Genomic DNA, 10,343 nt, shown 5'->3' with positions numbered 1-10,343 from the left:
GGATCACAACTCCTCACCAGCAAGGGAACAAGGCTGGATGGAGAATGAGTCTGATGAATTGACAGAAACAGGCTTCAGAAAGTGGGTAATAACAAACTTCTCTGAGCTAAAGGAACATATTCTAACCCAATGCAAAGAAACTAATAACCTTGAAAAAAGGATTGATGAAATGCTAACAAGAATAAACAGCTTAGAGAAGAGTATAAATTAATTGATGGAGCTGAAAAACACAACACGAGAACTTCACAAAGCATACACAAATTTCAATAGCCGAATCGACCAAGCAGAAGAAAGGATATCAGAGATTGAAGATCAACTCAATGAAATAAAATGAGAAGGCAAGGTTAGAGAAAAAAGAGTAAAAGAAATGAACAAAGCCTCCAAGAAATATGGGATTATGTGAAAAGACCTAATCTATGTTTGATAGGTGTACCTGAATGTGACAGAGAGAATGAATCCAAACTGGAAAACACTCTTCAGGATATTATCTAGGAGAGCTTCCCCAACCTAGCAAGGCAGGCCAACATTCAAGTCCAGGAAATACAGAGAACACCACAAAGATATTCCTCAAGAAGACCAAACCCAAGACACAAAATTGCCAGAAAACCAGGGTTGAAATGAAGGAAAAAATGCTAAGGGCAGCCAGAGAGAAAGGTGTCGTTACCCACAAAGGGAAGCCCATCAGACGTACAGCCTATCTCTCAGCAGAAACCCTACAAGCCAGAAGAGAGTGGGAGCCAATATTCAACATCCTTAAGGAAAAGAACTTTCAACCTAGAATTTCATATCCAGCCAAACTATGCTTCACAAGTGAAGGAGAAATAAGATCCTTTATGAATAAGCAATTCTCAGAGATTTCATCACCAGGCCTGCTTTACAAGAGCTCCTGAAAGAAGCACTAAACATAGAAAGGAACAATCAGTACCAGCTACTCCAAAAACATACCAAATGGTAAAGTGCATCAACATAATGAAAAAACTGCATCAACTAATGGGCAAAACAACCAGCTAGCATCAAAATGGCAGGATCAAAATCCCACATAACAATATTAACCTTAAATATACGTGGCTAAATATCCCAATCAAAAGACACAGACTGGCAAATTGGATAAAAAGTCAAAACCCATTGGTGTGCTATATCCAGGAAACCCATCTCACGTGCAAGGATACACATAGGCTTAAAATAAAGGGATGGCAGAAGATTTACCAAGCAAATGGAGAGCAAAGAAAAAGCAGGAGTTGCAATCCCAATCTCTGATAAAATAGACTTTAAATCAACAAAGATCAAAAGAGACAAAGAAGGGTATTACATAATGGTAAAAGGATCAATGCAACAAGAAGAGCTAATGATCCTAAATATATCCACACCCAATACAGGAGCACCCAAATACATAAAGCAAGTTCTTAACAACCTACAAAGAGACTTAGACTCGCACACATTAATAGTGGGAGACTTTAACACTCCACTGTCAATATTAGGCAGATCAAATGAGACAGAAAATTAACAAGGATATCCAGGAGTTGAACTCAGATCTGGACCAAGCAAACCTAACAGACATTTACAGAACTCTCCACCCCAAATCCACAGAATACACATTATTCTCAGCACCCATCACACCTACTCTAAAACTGACCACATAATTGAAACTAAATCACTCATTAGCAAAGGCAAAAGAAGGGGAATCATAACAAGCAGTCTCTCAGACCACAGTGCAATCAAATTAGAACTCAGGATTAAGAAACTAACTCAGAAGTGCACACCTTCATGGAAACTAAACAACTGGCTCTTGAATGTCAACTGGATAAACAATGAAATGAGGCAGAAATTAAAATGTTCTTTGAAACCAACAAGAACCATAATGCAACACACAAGAATCTCTGGGACACATTTAAAGCAGTGTCTAGAGGAAAATTTATAGCAATAAATGCCCAGATAAGAAGCAAGGAAAGATCTAAAATTGACACCCTATCATCAAAATTGAAAGAGCTAGAAGAGCAAGATAAAAAAACTCAAAAGCTAGCAGAAGACAAGAAATGACTAAGATCAGAGAAGAACTGAAGGAGATAGAGATGCAAAAATTCCTTCAAAAAATTAATAAATCTAGGAGCTGGTTTTTGAAAAGGCCAACAAAATAGACAAACCACTAGCCAGGTTAATAAAAAAGAAAAGAGAAAAGAATCAAATAGATGCAATAAAAAATGATAAAGGGGATATCTCCAGAGATTCCACAGAAATACAAACTACTATCAGCTATTACTACAAACAACTCTATGCACATAAACCAGTAAACCTGGAAGAAATAGATAAATTCCTGGACACTTGCACCTCCCCAAGCCTGAACCAGGAAGAAGTTGAAACCCTGACTAGATCAATAACAAGGGCTGAAGTTGAGGCAGCAACTGATAGCTTACCAACTAAAAAAAGGCAGGGTCCAGATGGGTTCAGAGCCAAATTCTACCAAACATACAAAGAGGAGCTCGTACCACTCCTTCTGAAACTATTCCAAACAATCTAAAAGAGGGAGTCTTCCCCAAATCTATTTATGAGAGCAGCATCATCCTGATACCAAAACCCAGCAGAGACTCAACAAGAAAAGAAAACTTCAGGTCAACATTTGTGATGAACATAGAAGCAAAAATCTTCAATAAAATACTGGCAAACTGATTGCAACAGCACATCAAAAAGCTTATAGATCACGATCAAGTAGGCTTCATCCTGGGGATGCAAGGCTGTTTCAACATACACAAGTTTATAAACATAATCCACCACATAAACAGAACCAAAGACAAAAATCTCATGATTATCTCAATAGATGCAGAGAAGTCCTTTGACAAAATTCAATAGCCCTTTATGCTAAAAGCTCTCAATAAACTAGGTATTGAGGGAACATATTTCAAAATAATAACAGCTATTTATGACAAACCCACAGACAATATCATACTGAATGGGCAAAAACTGGAAGCATTCCCTTTGAAATCTGAGACTAGACAGGATGCCCTCTCTCACCACTCCTATTCAATATAGTATTGGAAGTTGTAGCCAGAGCAATCAGGTAAGAAAAAGAAATAAAGGGTATTCAATTAGAAAAGAGGAAGTCAAATTGTCTCTATTTACAGATGACATGATTGTATATTTAGAAGACCCTATCGTCTCAGCCCAAAATCTCCTGAAACTGATAAGCAACTTCAACAAAATCTCAGGATACAAAAATCAATGTGCAAAAATCACAAGCATTCCTATACATCAATAACAGACTCAAAGAGAGCCAAATCAAGAATGAACTGCCATTCACAATTGCTACAAAGAGAATAAAATACCTAGGAATACAACTAACGAAGGATGTAAAGGGCCTCTTCAAGGGGAACCACAAACCACTGGTCAAGGAAATAATACAGGACACAAACAAGTGGAGAAACATTCCATGCTCATGGTTAGGAAGAATCAATATTGTGAAAATGGCCATGTGCCCAACATAATTTATAGATTCAATGCTATCCCCGTTAAGCTACCTATGACCCTCTTCACAGAACTGGAAAAAACCACCTTAAACTTCATATGGAACCAAAAGAGAGCCCGCATAGCCAAATCAATTCTAAACAAAAAGAACCAAGCTGGATGCATCACGCTACCTGACTTCAAACTGTACTACAAGGCTACAGAAATCAAAACATCATGGTACTGGTACCAAAACAGAGATATAGACCAATGGAACAGAATAGAGGCCTTGGAGGCAACACCACACATCTACAACCATCTGATCTTTGACCAACTGGACAAAAACAAGCAATGGGGAAGGGATTCCCTGTTTAATAAATAATGTTGGGAAAACTGGCTAGCCATGTGCAGAAAGCAGAAACTGGACCCCTTCCTGATACCTTACACTAAAATTAACTCCAGATGGATTAAAGACTTAAACATAAGACCTAACATCATAAAAAGCCTAGAAGAAAACCTAGGCAAAACCATTCAGGACATAGGCATAGGCAAGTACTTCATGACTAAAACACCAAAAACAATAGCAACAAAAGCCAAAATAGACAAATGGGACCTAATTAAACTCCAGAGCTTCTGCACAGGAAAAGAAACAATCACTAGAGTGAACCAGCAACCAACAGAATGGGAAAAAATTTTGAATCTACCCCTCTGACAAAGGGCTAATATCTAGAATCTAAAAAGAACTAAAACAGATTTAAAAGAAAAAAACAAACCCATTCAAAAGTCAGCAAAGGATATGAACAGACACTTTTCAAAAGAAGACATATATGAGGCCAACAAACATATGAAAAAATGCTCTTTATCACTGGTAATTAGAGAAATGTAAATCAAAACCACTTTGAGATACCATTTCATGCCAGTTAGAATGGCGTTCATTAAAAAATCTGAAGACAACAGATTCTGGAGAGGATGTGGAGAAATAGGAACACTTTTACACTTTGGTGCGAGTGTAAATTAGTTCAACTATTGTGGAAGACAATGTGGCGATTCTTTAAGGATCTTTAAGAAATAGAAATTCCATTTGACCCAGGAATCTTATTACTGGGTATATATCCAAAGGATTATAAACATTCTATTATGAAGACACATGCACACATATGTTCATTGTGACACTGTTTACAATAGCAAAGACCTGGAACCAACCCAAATTCCCATCGATGATAGACTGGACACAGAAATTGTGGCACATATACACCATGGAATAATATGCAGCCATAAAAAATGATGAGTTTGTGTCCTTTGTGGGGACATGGATGAATCTGGAAACCATCATTCTCAGCAAACTGACACAAGAACAGAAAATCAAACACCACATGTTCTCACTCATAGGTGGGTGTTGAACAATGAGAACACATGGACACAGGGAGGGGAGCATCACACACTGGGTATGTTGTGGGAGTCTAGGGGAGGGACAGAAGAGTGTAGGGAGTTGGGAAGTGATAACATGGGGAGAAATGCTAGATACAGGTGATGAGGATGGAGGCAAACCACACTGCCATGTATGTATCTATGCAACAATCCTGCATGTTCTTCACGTGTACCCCAGAATCTCTCTCTCTATATATAAGAATACTTTCTAGATATTTGAAAGAACTTGGATATTGCGATCTAAGTTATATCTGCTTTACGGGGTACCCCAACCGAGTAATGCAGTGGTCCTTGCAGACTTTTAGAGATACCACCTTGATAGTCTTGGACACAATCTGGAAGAATTCTATGTATAACCAGGTAGAGACTTTTGTTCTCTTCTCTTACTTTCTCCCAAACAGAGTCTCTCTGTTCTGAGCCACCTGGACCTGGAGATGAAGTGACACAAGCTCCCATGTTGCCACCACTATGATTGTACTGGGTCAGACTTGAAGCCAGCACAGCACTGGGTCTCACCCAAGGCCTACTATAACCACTCCCTGGCTACTGCCTATGTTCACTGAAGGCGCTGTGGGTTTACTGTCAGCAGGCAGTAAAGCCAGAGAAGCTTGTGTCCTTCTCTTCAGGGTGGCAAGTTCCCTAAGCCCCTAGGCATTTTCAGCGGTGCCATCCAGAAGTCAGGGACTTGAGTCAAAAACCTTAGACGTTTACCTCGTGTCCTATTGTACTGCAGGTGAGCTGGCACTCAAAACAAGATGCAATCTTTCCCACTCTTCCCTCCCCTTTCTAAAGGAAGAGGAGCCACACCCCATGGTGTGAGTGGCAGTCGGATGCTCTGTTATAGGCACATTCATTTTTCTCTCACCATCACCCCCTCCTTCACCATTGGCAACCATTAATCAATTTTTCCTTTTTTCTTATTTCAGGAATGTTTCATAAGTGGAATTATGCAGTATATAACATTTTGGCATTGACTGTTTTTCCCTCTCAATGTAATTCTCTGAAGATTCATCCAAGTTTGCTCCATTTTATTGCTAAGTTGTATTCATGGTATGAACCACAGTTTGTTTAATAATTCACCCATTGAGGGACATCTGAGTGGTTTCTCATTTTTGGCTATTATGAACTAGCTGTTATGTAGCTTTTTGTGTACAGGTTTTTTATTTCTTTGGAATAAATGCTCAATAATGTAATTGCTGGGTGATAAGGTAGTTACATGTTTCACCTGCCATACTTTTGGCTATAACATTTTACATTTCTAGCAGCAGTGTATGAATGATCCAACATCCTCATCAATATTTGATGTTGTCACTATTTTTTTATTGTAGTCATTCTGATATATTGCCGTTTTACTTTGCATTTTGTTAATTGCTAATGATATTGAATACCATTTCATGTGCTTAGCCTCCCAAGTAGCTAGAACCATAGGCATGTGCTACCACTTCCAGCTAATTAAATTTTTTTTTTTTTTTTTTCAGTAGAGATGGGCTCTTGCTAGGTTGCTCAGGCTGGTCTGGAACTCCTGGGTTTAAGGGCTTCTCTTGCCTCCACCTCTCAAAGTTCTGGAATTATAGGCATGAGCCACTGTGCTTGGCCAGTGGTATTGTTTTACTTTTGGTGTTCATGTGTCTGTTGCTAATATATGAAATACAATTGGTGTAATTTTATCTTTTACACTGTAACTTTGCTGAATTCACTTATAGAAGTTATCTCTCTTTCTTTTTTTCTTTTTCTTCATTCTCTACCGTTGTTTGTCCTCTTCCTCCTCCTCCTCTTCTTTCTGTAGATTTTCTGGGATTTTCTACACAATCGTGTCGCCTGGACATAGGAAGTTTTATTTCTGTGACCTTGTTTTTCTTTTGTGAACTCTGCACTGGTTTGAACATCCAGTTTTATGCTAAGAGGATTATTATTAAGAACATTGAAAGTAGACAGACCATGTTCTGGTTATTAGGAGAAAAACATTCAGTTTTACCATCAATGTTAGCTGTAGCCTTTATGTGGATTCTCTCTACTGAGTTGTGAAAGTTCCTCTCTATTCCTATTTTTATAAGAACAACTTTTTTCAAAAAAAAGATATGGAGTGTTGCTATGCTGTCAGGATGGCCTCAAACTCCTGGCACAAGTGATCCTCTCACCTCAGCCTCCCCAGTAGTGGGGACTATAGAAGTACCACACCAACCCAGCTAGAATGAATATTTTAAAATGCTTAAAAATTTTTTTGCATCAGTTGATTTTCTTTTCTTCTTTAGCCTATGCATTTTTACTTTTTCAGCCTATAAATATAGTGGCTTATATTGATTGAATTTTGAATGTTGAATCAGTCTTATATCCTTGGAATAGACCCCACTTGATCATGGTGTGTAATTCTTTATACGTACTGCTGAATTCTATTTTCTAATCTTTTATTACAAATTTCGTATCTATATTTATTACAAATATTGGTATGTAGTTTTCTTTTCTGTGCTATCTTTGTCTGATTTGGTATCAGGGTTTTACTAGCTTAATAAAATAAATTGAGAAATCATCTCTGTTCCCTTTTTTCTGGAAATATCTGATCTTTCAGCAAATTCTGTTGCCTCTTACTTCAAAATACATCCAGAGGATGACCATTATCCATTATTTTCACAACGAATTGTATGGAATTAATGTTAATTCTTCTTTAAACATTTGACAGAATTGTCCGGTGAAAACATGTAGTCATGGAGATTTCTTTTTTTGGGAGTTTAACATACAAATTCAATTTCCTTTATAGTTACAGGGCATGTCATTTACTTATTTCATATTGGGTAAGTTGTAGCAGTTTGTGTTTTTTGAGGAATTGGTTCATTTCATCCAAGTTGTCAAATTCATGTCCATAGAGTTGTTTGTAGTGTTCCCTTGCTATTTTTTTTTTTTGATGACTGCATTGTCTGTAAGGGTATCTTCTGCTTCATTCTTGATGTTGTGAGTTTGCTAGGAGTGTCAGACTCCCTGGTTTGTTCTTAATATGTGTATATTTTTAATTACACAAATTATATGTTGGGACATTTTTGTTATAGAATTCTAACAATCCAGAGTATGAAATATACAGAGTAGAGTTCTCTTTCATTATCTTCTACACCTGTTTCTCTCATTTTCCTTTTTAACTCAGAGGTAATAAAAGTAAAAAATTTGGGGTGTATCTTCTGGGACTGTGACTCCTACTCATATGTCATATTTGGTCACCTGGTGAACATTTATTCCCTGACTTTTCAAGGATCTTTTTTGGTGCTATCTTTGTCTGATTTGGTATCAGGGTATTATTAGCTTCATAAAATGAGTTCAGAAATCATCTCTCTGCCTTTTTTTCTGGAAGAGATTGTGTAGAGTTAATGTTGATTCTTCTTTAAACATTTGGTCCTGGTGTGTAATTGGTCATGATGTGTAATTTTGATGATGAAATTGGTGGTGGGGGAAGTCAGAGTAACAGAGGAAAGCCAGAGGGGGAGGTCCGAGGGAGGAACAAGCAGTCATCTTTGTCTCTGCAGGAGGAGGCTCCTTTGATCTAGTGTTCTCACATGTTCCCCAGGCTACAACTTCAGGGGTAGATGTAGAATGGGCTCATTTGGTGGGGTACTAGATAAAGGAGTCCAGAAGCCTAGCTTCTGGAAAATATCTGATCTTGCAGCAAATTCTGTTTTCTCTTACTTCAAAATACATCCAGAGGATGACCATTATCCATTATTTTCACAACTAACATTGTGATCCTCTCTTGGATTATTGTAATAGGCCCCCTGTTCTCTATAATTCTGCCTTTGCCTTCTAAAAGTCTATTCTCCACACAATTACCAGATTGATCTTCTAAAATGTAATTTCTCATGCAAAACTCTCCAAGCTTCACATGTCCCTGAATCTAAATCTAATCAGTTCTCTAGACCTAAGTACCTGTTTACAAGGCAATACAGTTGATAGGGGAACATCTTAGATAATATCACAAGAATATAATTAACCATTTCCAAACTGTGGAAAATTCTAGAAGATAAAGTACTTAGTTTTTAGTTTTTTTCAACAGGTAAATGCCATAAAAAGGGAGAGAGAACTGTTGTAGACTAAATGATGTATCAACCAATCACAATGTGTGGACTTTGTTTGGATCTTGATCTCCATGATATAGTTATACAAAGATATTTTAGCATAGTTGGAAGAAATTGAGTATGGCTTGGTTATCAAATTATATAAAAGAATTATGGTTAAATTTGTTTGGTGAGATAATGATATTTCTCTTATGTTTTAAAAGTTCATATCTTGGAGGTACATACTGCTGCATTCAAGGAGAAATGACATAATGTCTGGAATTTGCTTTAAAATACAGCCAAGTCCCCCACTCCTCTGTATCAAACACCTAAATAAAAAGAAATGAACAAAAGACTAAAAGTATGTGTTTGGTAGATGGAACAAGAATGGCAGGATATTGATAACTCTTGAAACTGGATTATGTGAACATGCAGCTGCATTCTTATTTTATAATTATCTCTAGTCTGAAAATTTCTACCACAAAAAAATTGCTCTTTGGCCCTTTTTATTTAGGAATTCTTTAAGAAACTGGGAGATTTAGTTTTTTACAATACTACATTTGCCCTATCTTCATTCTCCTTCTGCCTGGGGACAGTCTGCAGTGCCCTTTCAAATTTGGGCCCACTTTGGTCCTCTGGGTATTTCTAATACTTTTTTAATGCAGTGACTTCTGGAAGTTCCCCTCATACTTGTTAACTAATAGTCCCACTGGATGGGGGCCACTGCCCCAAATGAGGTGTCTCTAATTTTAGATTGGAATCAGAAAGATCCAGATGGGTTGCCACTTATAACTGGTATACATTTCAGCCCATGAGCAGAGATGTGCAGGAAATAGTATGCAATTTTCTTACATAACTTCACTTAATTTGTAATTTGTGCCTTGGTTCTGCTGATGTCCTGTTTGGATTTCCACCTCTCCCTATTTGGAAATCATACAAGGCTGAGGTTTTGAGGGTGGGCTGAGAGCATACTCTCTGTTTATTGGAGCATACAGCTGAAGTTTAGATGCCCATCAGCTCAGTTGCCAGAACGTCTTTAGTTGGTGTGGCCTCTATGCCATATGTGAGACCTATCTCCATGATCCTGCTTGTACGCATAATATAGCCAGCCCTTCTTGAAGTTTTTGCCACTATACCTCTCCAGCCACATTTTAGAGGGCTCCTCCAAAATCCATAGTTTGAAGATCTCTCCCTGACCTAATCAGTACCTCTTAACACTGTGGTAGAGTAAGAAGGGCAGGACTAATTAAAAAAACCCTGCTGCTATTTTTTTTCTGCTAACTTTCCTCTTTTCTATATAGAGTTTGAGGTTTTAGAAATAAAAGTCAGGTGGGGTGTGGTGGCTCATGCCTGTAATCCCAGCACTTTGGGAGGCTGAGGCAGGAGGATAGCTTGAGGCTAGGAGTTCAAGACCAACCTGGGCAACATTGAGACCCTGTTTCTCAA

This window comes from Cebus imitator, unplaced genomic scaffold (assembly GCF_001604975.1).
Source record: "Cebus imitator isolate Cc_AM_T3 unplaced genomic scaffold, Cebus_imitator-1.0 Scaffold74, whole genome shotgun sequence".
Lineage (NCBI taxonomy): Eukaryota > Metazoa > Chordata > Mammalia > Primates > Cebidae > Cebus > Cebus imitator.
This window is presented reverse-complemented; position numbering follows the sequence as displayed.